At 59.3% G+C, this 8,390-nt stretch overlaps 1 long non-coding RNA gene across 1 annotated transcript; it reads left to right on the forward strand.

The window, feature by feature from the left end:
• Positions 1–686: 686 nt before the first annotated feature.
• On the forward strand, positions 687–8,185 carry LOC140407722 (uncharacterized). Its single transcript, XR_011939768.1, has 4 exons — positions 687–739; positions 7,744–7,821; positions 7,932–7,983; positions 8,142–8,185. It is a non-coding gene; the product is annotated as an uncharacterized lncRNA (long non-coding RNA).
• Positions 8,186–8,390: the final 205 nt, after the last annotated feature.

The following is an 8,390-nucleotide window of genomic DNA, read 5'->3' on the forward strand; positions in this document are numbered from 1 at the left end:
CGACCTTTATTTCTATGTGATTGGCAGCTCGCACGAGAATGAGGTGAGAGTGGGCCACATCCACCCTGTCCGGGAGGGTCAGTGCTGAGGGAGTGCCGCACTGTGGGAGGGTCGGTGCTGAGGGAGCGCCGCACTGTGGGAGGGTCAGTGCTGAGGGAGCGCCGCACTGTGGGAGGGTCAGTGCTGAGGGAGCGTCGCACTGTGGGAGGGTCAGTGCTGAGGGAGCTCCGCACTGTGGGAGGGTCAGTGCTGAGGGGAGCTCCGCACTGTGGGAGGGTCAGTGCTGTGGGAGCTCCGCACTGTGGGAGGGTCAGTGCTGAGGGAGCGCCGCACTGTGGGAGGGTCAGTGCTGAGGGAGTGCCGCACTGTGGGAGGGTCGGTGCTGAGGGAGCTCCGCACTGTGGGAGGGTCAGTGCTGAGGGAGCGCCGCACTGTGGGAGGGTCAGTGCTGAGGGAGCTCCGCACTGTGGGAGGGTCAGTGCCGAGGGAGCGCCGCACTGTGGGAGGGTCAGTGCTGAGGGAGCGCCGCACTGTGGGAGGGTCAGAGCTGAGGGAGCGCCGCACTGTGGGAGGGTCAGTGCTGAGGGAGCGCCGCACTGTGGGAGGGTCAGTGCTGAGGGAGCTCCGCACTGTGGGAGGGTCAGTGCTGACTCTCACTCTCTCTCTCTCTCTCTCTCCCTGCAGTTGATGTGGTCGCTGTGCTGAATTGCCTCTTCGATTCCCTCAGTCAGATGTTGAGGTAGGTCTTGAGTAAGGCCGAGGAGAAGGAGGGGGCTGAATGGGATCCTCCTGTTCCTGTGTAACAGGCTCGAGGAGGGGGGCTGAATGGGATCCTCCTGTTCCTGTGTAACAGGCTCGAGGAGGAGGAGGGGGCTGAATGGGATCCTCCTGTGCCTGTGTAACATGCTCGAGGAGGGGGAGGGGTGCTGAATGGGATCCTCCTGTTCCTGTGTAACAGACTTGAGGAGGAGGAGGGGGCTGAATGGGATCCTCCTGTTCCTGTGTAACAGGCTCGAGGAGGAGGCTGAATGGGATCCTCCTGTTACTATGGAGCAGACTCGAGGAGGGGGGCTGAATGTGATCCTCCTGTTCCTGTGTAACAGGCTCGAGGAGGAGGAGGGGGCTGAATGGGATCCTCCTGTTCCTGTGTAACAGGCTCGAGGAGGAGGAGGGGGCTGAATGGGATCCTCCTGTGCCTGTGTAACATGCTCGAGGAGGAGGGGGCTGAATGGGATCCTCCTGTTCCTGTGTAACAGACTTGAGGAGGAGGGGGCTGAATGGGATCCTCCTGTTCCGGTGTAACAGGCTCGAGGAGGAGGAGGGGGCTGAATGGGATCCTCCTGTTCCTGTGTAACAGGCTTGTGGAGGAGGAGGGGGCTGAATGGGATCCTCCTGTTCCTGTGTAACAGGCTCGAGGAGGAGGGTGCTGAATGGGATCCTCCTGTTCCTGTGTAACAGGTTCGAGGAGGAGGAGGCTGAATGGGATCCTCCTGTTCCTGTGTAACAGGCTCGTGGAGGAGGAGGGGGCTGAATGGGAGCCTCCTGTTCCTGTGTAACAGGCTTGTGGAGGAGGAGGGGGCTAATGGGATCCTCCTGTTCCTGTGTAACAGGCTCGAGGAGGGGGCTGAATGGGATCCTCCTGTTCCTGTGCAACAGGCTCGAGGAGGGGGCTGAATGGGATCCTCCTGTTCCTGTGTAACAGGCTCGAGGAGGGGGCTGAATGGGATCCTCCTGTGCCTGTGTAACATGCTCGAGGAGGGGGAGGGGGCTGAATGGGATCCTCCTTTCCTGTGTAACAGACTCGAGGAGGAGGAGGGGGCTGAATGGGATCCTCCTGTTCCTGTGTAACAGACTCGAGGAGGAGGAGGAGGCTGAATGGGATCCTCCTGTTACTATGGAGCAGACTCGAGGATGGGGCTGAATGGGATCCTCCTGTTCCTGTGTAACAGGCTCGAGGAGGAGGAGGAGGCTGAATGGGATCCTCCTGTTATTATGGAGCAGACTCGAGGAGGAGGAGGGGGCTGAATGGGATCCTCCTGTGCCTGTGTAACATGCTCGAGGAGGGGGAGGGGGCTGAATGGGACCCTCCTGTTCCTGTGTAACAGGCTCGAGGAGGAGGAGGGGGCTGAATGGGATCCTCCTGTTCCTGTCTAACAGGCTTGTGGAGGAGGAGGGGGCTGAATGGGATCCTCCTGTTCCTGTGTAACAGGCTCGAGGAGGAGGGTGCTGAATGGGATCCTCCTGTTCCTGTGTAACAGGTTCGAGGAGGAGGGGGCTGAATGGGATCCTCCTGTTCCTGTGTAACAGGCTCGTGGAGTAGGAGGGGGCTGAATGGGAGCCTCCTGTTCCTGTGTAACAGGCTTGTGGAGGAGGAGGGGGCTAATTGGATCCTCCTGTTCCTGTGTAACAGGCTCGAGGAGGAGGAGGGGGCTGAATGGGATCCTCCTGTTCCTGTGTAACAGGCTCGAGGAGGGGGCTGAATGGAATCCTCCTGTTCCTGTGTAACAGGCTCGAGGAGGAGGAGGGGGCTGAATGGGATCCTCCTGTTCCTGTGTAACAGGCTCGAGGAGGAGGAGGGGGCTAAATGGGATCCTCCTGTTCCTGTGTAACAGGCTCGAGGAGGGGGCTTAATGGGATCCTCCTGTTCCTGTGTAACAGGCTCGAAGAGGAGGAGGGGGCTGAATGGGATCCTCCTGTTCCTGTGTATCAGGCTCGAGGAGGAGGAGGAGGCTGAATGGGACCCTCCTGTTCCTGTGTAACAGGCTCGAGGAGGGGGCTGAATGGGATCCTCCTGTTCCTGTGTAACAGGCTCGAGGAGGAGGAGGGGGCTGAATGGGATCCTCCTGTTCCTGTGTAACAGGCTCGAGGAGGGGGCTGAATGGGATCCTCCTGTTCCTGTGTAACAGCCTCGAGGAGGAGGAGGAGGCTGAATGGGACCCTCCAGTTCCTGTGTAACAGGCTCGAGGAGGGGGCTGAATGGGATCCTCCTGTTCCTGTGTAACAGTCTCGAGGAGGGGGCTGAATGGGATCCTCCTGTTCCTGTGTAACAGCCTCGAGGAGGAGGAGGAGGCTGAATGGGACCCTCCTGTTCCTGTGTAACAGGCTCGAGGAGGAGGAGGAGGCTGAATGGGACCCTCCTGTTCCTGTGTAACAGGCTCGAGGAGGAGGAGGAGGCTGAATGGGATCCTCCTGTTCCTGTGTAACAGGCTCGAGGAGGAGGAGGGGGCTGAATGGGATCCTCCTGTTCCCGTGTAACAGGCTCGAGGAGGGGGCTGAATGGTATCCTCCTGTTCCTGTGTAACAGGCTCGAGGAGGAGGAGGGGGCTGAATGGGATCCTCCTGTTCCTGTGTAACAGGCTCGAGGAGGGGGCTGAATGGGATCCTCCTGTTCCTGTGTAACAGGCTCGAGGAGGAGGGGGCTGAATGGGATCCTCCTGTTCCTGTGTAATAGGCTCGAGGAGGAGGAGGCTGAATGGGACCCTCCTGTTCCTGTGTAACAGGCTCGAGGAGGAGGAGGGGGCTGAATGGAATCCTCCTGTTCCTGTGTAACAGGCTCGAGGAGGGGGCTGAATGGGATCCTCCTGTTCCTGTGTAACAGGCTCAAGGAGGAGGAGGGGGCTGAATGGGATCCTCCTGTTCCTGTGTAACAGGCTCGAGGAGGAGGAGGAGGCTGAATGGGATCCTCCTGTTCCTGTGTAACAGGCTCGAGGAGGAGGAGGGGGCTGAATGGGATCCTCCTGCTCCTGTGTAACAGCCTCGAGGAGGAGGAGGAGGCTGAATGGGATCCTCCTGTTCCTGTGTAACAGGCTCGAGGAGGAGGGGGCTGAATGGGACCCTCCTGTTCCTGTGTAACAGGCTCGAGGAGGAGGAGGGGGCTGAATGGAATCCTCCTGTTCCTGTGTAACAGGCTCGAGGAGGAGGCTGAATGGGATCCTCCTGTTCCTCTGTAACAGGCACGAGGAGGGGACTGAATGGGATCCTCCTGTTCCTGTGTAACAGGCTCGAGGAGGAGGAGGAGGAGGCTGAATGGGATCCTCCTGTTCCTGTGTAACAGGCTCGAGAAGGAGGCTGATTGGGATCCTCCTGTTCCCGTGTAACAGGCTCGAGGAGGGGGCTGAATGGGATCCTCCTGTTCCTGTGTAACAGGCTCGAGGAGGAGGGGGGGGCTGAATGGGATCCTCCTTTTCCTGTGTAACAGGCTCGAGGAGGGGGCTGAATGGGATCCTCCTGTTCCTGTGTAACAGGCTCGAGGAGGAGGAGGAGGCTGAATGGGATCCTCCTGTTCCTGTGTAACAGGCTCGAGGAGGAGGAGGGGGCTGAATGGGATCCTCCTGTTCCTGTGTAACAGGCTCGAGGACGGGGCTGAATGGGATCCTCCTGTTCCTGTGTAACAGGCTCGAGGAGGAGGAGGAGGCTGAATGGGATCCTCCTGTTCCTGTGTAACAGGCTCGAGAAGGAGGCTGATTGGGATCCTCCTGTTCCCGTGTAACAGGCTCGAGGAGGGGGCTGAATGGGATCCTCCTGTTCCTGTGTAACAGGCTCGAGGAGGGGGCTGAATGGGATCCTCCTGTTCCTGTGTAACAGGCTCGAGGAGGAGGAGGGAGCTGAATGGGATCCTCCTGTTCCTGTGTAACTGGCTCGAGGAGGGGGCTGAATGGGATCCTCCTGTTCCTGTGTAACAGGCTCGAGGAGGAGGCTGAATGGGATCCTCCTGTTCCTGTGTAACAGGCTCGAGGAGGAGGAGGGGGCTGAATGGGATCCTCCTGTTCCTGTGTAACAGGTAACAGGCTCGAGGAGGAGGAGGGGGCTGAATGGGATCCTCCTGTTCCTGTGTAACAGGCTCGAGTAGGAGGCTGAATGGGATCCTCCTGTTCCTGTGTAACAGGCTCGAGGAGGGGGCTGAATGGGATCCTCCTGTTCCTGTGTAACAGGCTCGAGGAGGGGGGGGGGCTGAATGGGATCCTCCTGTTCCTCTGTAACAGGCACGAGGAGGGGGCTGAATGGGATCCTCCTGTTCCTGTGTAACAGGCTCGAGGAGGAGGAGGGGGCTGAATGGAATCCTCCTGTTCCTGTGTAACAGTCTCGAGGAGGAGGAGGCTGAATGGGATCCTCCTGTTCCTGTGTAACAGCCTCGAGGAGGAGGAGGAGGCTGAATGGGATCCTCCTGTTCCTGTGTAACAGGCTCGAGGAGGAGGGGGCTGAATGGGACCCTCCTGTTCCTGTGTAACAGGCTCGAGGAGGAGGAGGGGGCTGAATGGAATCCTCCTGTTCCTGTGTAACAGGCTCGAGGAGGAGGCTGAATGGGATCCTCCTGTTCCTGTGTAACAGGCTCGAGGAGGGGACTGAATGGGATCCTCCTGTTCCTGTGTAACAGGCTCGAGGAGGGGGGGGGGGGCTGAATGGGATCCTCCTGTTCCTCTGTAACAGGCACGAGGAGGGGGCTGAATGGGATCCTCCTGTTCCTGTGTAACAGGCTCGAGGAGGGGGGGGGTGCTGAATGGGATCCTCCTGTTCCTCTGTAACAGGCACGAGGAGGGGACTGAATGGGATCCTCCTGTTCCTGTGTAACAGGCTCGAGGAGGAGGAGGAGGCTGAATGGGATCCTCCTGTTCCTGTGTAACAGGCTCGAGGAGGGGGTGAATGGGATCCTCCTGTTCCTGTGTAACAGTCTCGAGGAGGAGGAGGCTGAATGGGATCCTCCTGTTCCTGTGTAACAGGCTCGAGGAGGGGGCTGAATGGGATCCTCCTGTTCCTGTGTAACAGGCTCGAGGAGGAGGAGGGGGCTGAATGGGATCCTCCTGTTCCTGTGTAACCGTCTCGAGGAGGAGGAGGGGCTGAATGGGATCCTCCTGTTCCTGTGTAACAGACTCGAGGAGGGGGCTGAATGGGATCCTCCTGTTCCTTTGTAACAGGCTCGAGGAGGGGGCTGAATGGGATCCTCCTGTTCCTGTGTAACAGGCTCGAGGAGGAGGCTGAATGGGATCCTCCTGTTCCTGTGTAACAGGCTCGAGGAGGAGGAGGGGGCTGAATGGGATCCTCCTGTTCCTGTGTACCAGGCCCGAGGAGGGGGCTGAATGGGATCCTCCTGTTCCTGTGTAACAGGCTCGAGGAGGAGGAGGGGGCTGAATGGGATCCTCCTGTTCCTGTGTAACAGGCTCGAGGAGGGGGCTGAATGGGATCCTCCTGTTCCTGTGTAACAGGCTCGAGGAGGAGGAGGGGGCTGAATGGGATCCTCCTGTTCCTGTGTACCAGGCCCGAGGAAGGGGCTGAATGGGATCCTCCTGTTCCTGTGTAACAGGCTCGAGGAGGAGGAGGGGGCTGAATGGGATCCTCCTGTTTCTGTGTAACAGGCTCGAGGAGGGGGCTGAATGGGATCCTCCTGTTCCTGTGTAACAGACTCGAGGAGGAGGAGGGGGCTGAATGGGACCCTCCTGTTCCTGTGTAACAGGCTCGAGGAGGGGGCTGAATGGGATCCTCCTGTTCCTGTGTAACAGGCTCGAGGAGGAGGCGGAATGGGATCCTCCTGTTCCTGTGTAACAGGCTCGAGGAGGAGGCTGAATGGGATCCTCCTGTTTCTGTGTAACAGGCTCGAGGAGGGGGCTGAATGGGATCCTCCTGTTCCTGTGTAACAGGCTCGAGGAGGAGGGGGCTGAATGGGATCCTCCTGTTCCTGTGTAACAGGCTCGAGGAGGAGGCTGAATGGGATCCTCCTGTTCCTGTGTAACAGACTCGAGGAGGGGGCTGAATGGGATCCTCCTGTTCCTGTGTAACAGGCTCGAGGAGGAGGAGGGGGCTGAATGGGATCCTCCTGTTCCTGTGTAACAGGCTCGAGGAGGGGGCTGAATGGGATCCTCCTGTTCCTGTGTAACAGACTCGAGGAGGAGGAGGGGGCTGAATGGGATCCTCCTGTTCCTGTGTAACAGGCTCGAGGAGGAGGAGGGGGCTGAATGGGATCCTCCTGTTCCTGTGTAACAGGCCCGAGGAGGAGGTGGCTGAATGGGATCCTCCTGTTCCTGTGTAACAGGCTCGAGGAGGGGGCTGAATGGGATCCTCCTGTTCCTGTGTAACAGGCTCGAGGAGGAGGAGGGGACTGAATGGGATCCTCCTGTTCCTGTGTAACAGGCTCGAGGAGGAGGAGGGGGCTGAATGGGATCCTCCTGTTCCTGTGTAACAGACTCGAGGAGGAGGAGGGGGCTGAATGGGATCCTCCTGTTCCTGTGTAACAGGCTCGAGGAGGGGGCTGAATGGGATCCTCCTGTTCCTGTGTAACAGGCTCGAGGAGGGGGCTGAATGGGATCCTCCTGTTCATGTGTAACAGGCTCGAGGAGGAGGCTGAATGGGATCCTCCTGTTCCTGTGTAACAGGCTCGAGGAGGAGGAGGAGGCTGAATGGGATCCTCCTGTTCCTGTGTAACAGGCTCAAGGAGGGGGCTGAATGGGATCCTCCTGTTCCTGTGTAACAGGCTCGAGGAGGAGGCTGAATGGGATCCTCCTGTTCCTGTGTAACAGGCTCGAGGAGGAGGCTGAATGGGATCCTCCTGTTCCTGTGTAACAGGCTCGAGGAGGGGGCTGAATGGGATCCTCCTGTTCCTGTGTAACAGGCTCGAGGAGGAGGAGGGGGCTGAATGGGATCCTCCTGTTCCTGTGTAACAGGCTCGAGGAGGGGGCTGAATGGGATCCTCCTGTGCTGTCCGTCCCGTTTCGAACGAGGGTGAAAGTCTTGACCGTCCCCCCATTGTTGCAGGAAGAACGTGGAGAAACGCACCCTGCTGGAGAACATGGAGGCCGTGTTCCTGGCCATCGACGAGATTGTCGACGAAGGGTGAGTTAGCCGAGAGAGTCTCTCCCCCCCCCCCCCCCCTCCCCCCTCCCCTCCCGCCCACACCCTCCGACCTGCGCGCAGCTAACGCCTGCCCCCTTCCTGTCCTGCAGGGTGATCCTCGAGAGCGACCCTCAGCCTGTGGTGCAGCGAGTGGCTCTGCGGGTAAGTGACTCCGTTCTCTGTGCGTTCCCCCCCCCCCGGGGCGGGGGTGGACGGGCCGCGGAGGCGCGCGCACGCAGTCGGGGGCAGAGGTTCCCCGTGGCCTCTGAAAACAGGCGTGGGCCCAGAGGTGAATCTTTTATTTCTCTTTCCCGTCACAGGCCGATGATGTCCCTCTGACGGAGCAGACGGTGGCCCAGGTAATAAACCCCCGATGGGACGCAGTGTCGCCCCTTATCCCAACCTCCCTCTCTGCTCTCTCCCTCTGCCCCCTCTCTGCTCCCTCTCTCTGCTCTCTCTCTCTCTGCTCTCTCTCTCTCTGCTCTCTCTCTCTCTGCTCTCTCTGCTCTCTCTCTCTCTGCTCTCTCTCTCTCTGCTCTCTCTCTCTCTGCTCTCTCTCTCTCTGCTCT

The sequence above is a fragment of the Scyliorhinus torazame genome, unplaced genomic scaffold (genome assembly GCF_047496885.1).
Source record: "Scyliorhinus torazame isolate Kashiwa2021f unplaced genomic scaffold, sScyTor2.1 scaffold_1861, whole genome shotgun sequence".
In the NCBI taxonomy this organism is placed as follows: domain Eukaryota; kingdom Metazoa; phylum Chordata; class Chondrichthyes; order Carcharhiniformes; family Scyliorhinidae; genus Scyliorhinus; species Scyliorhinus torazame.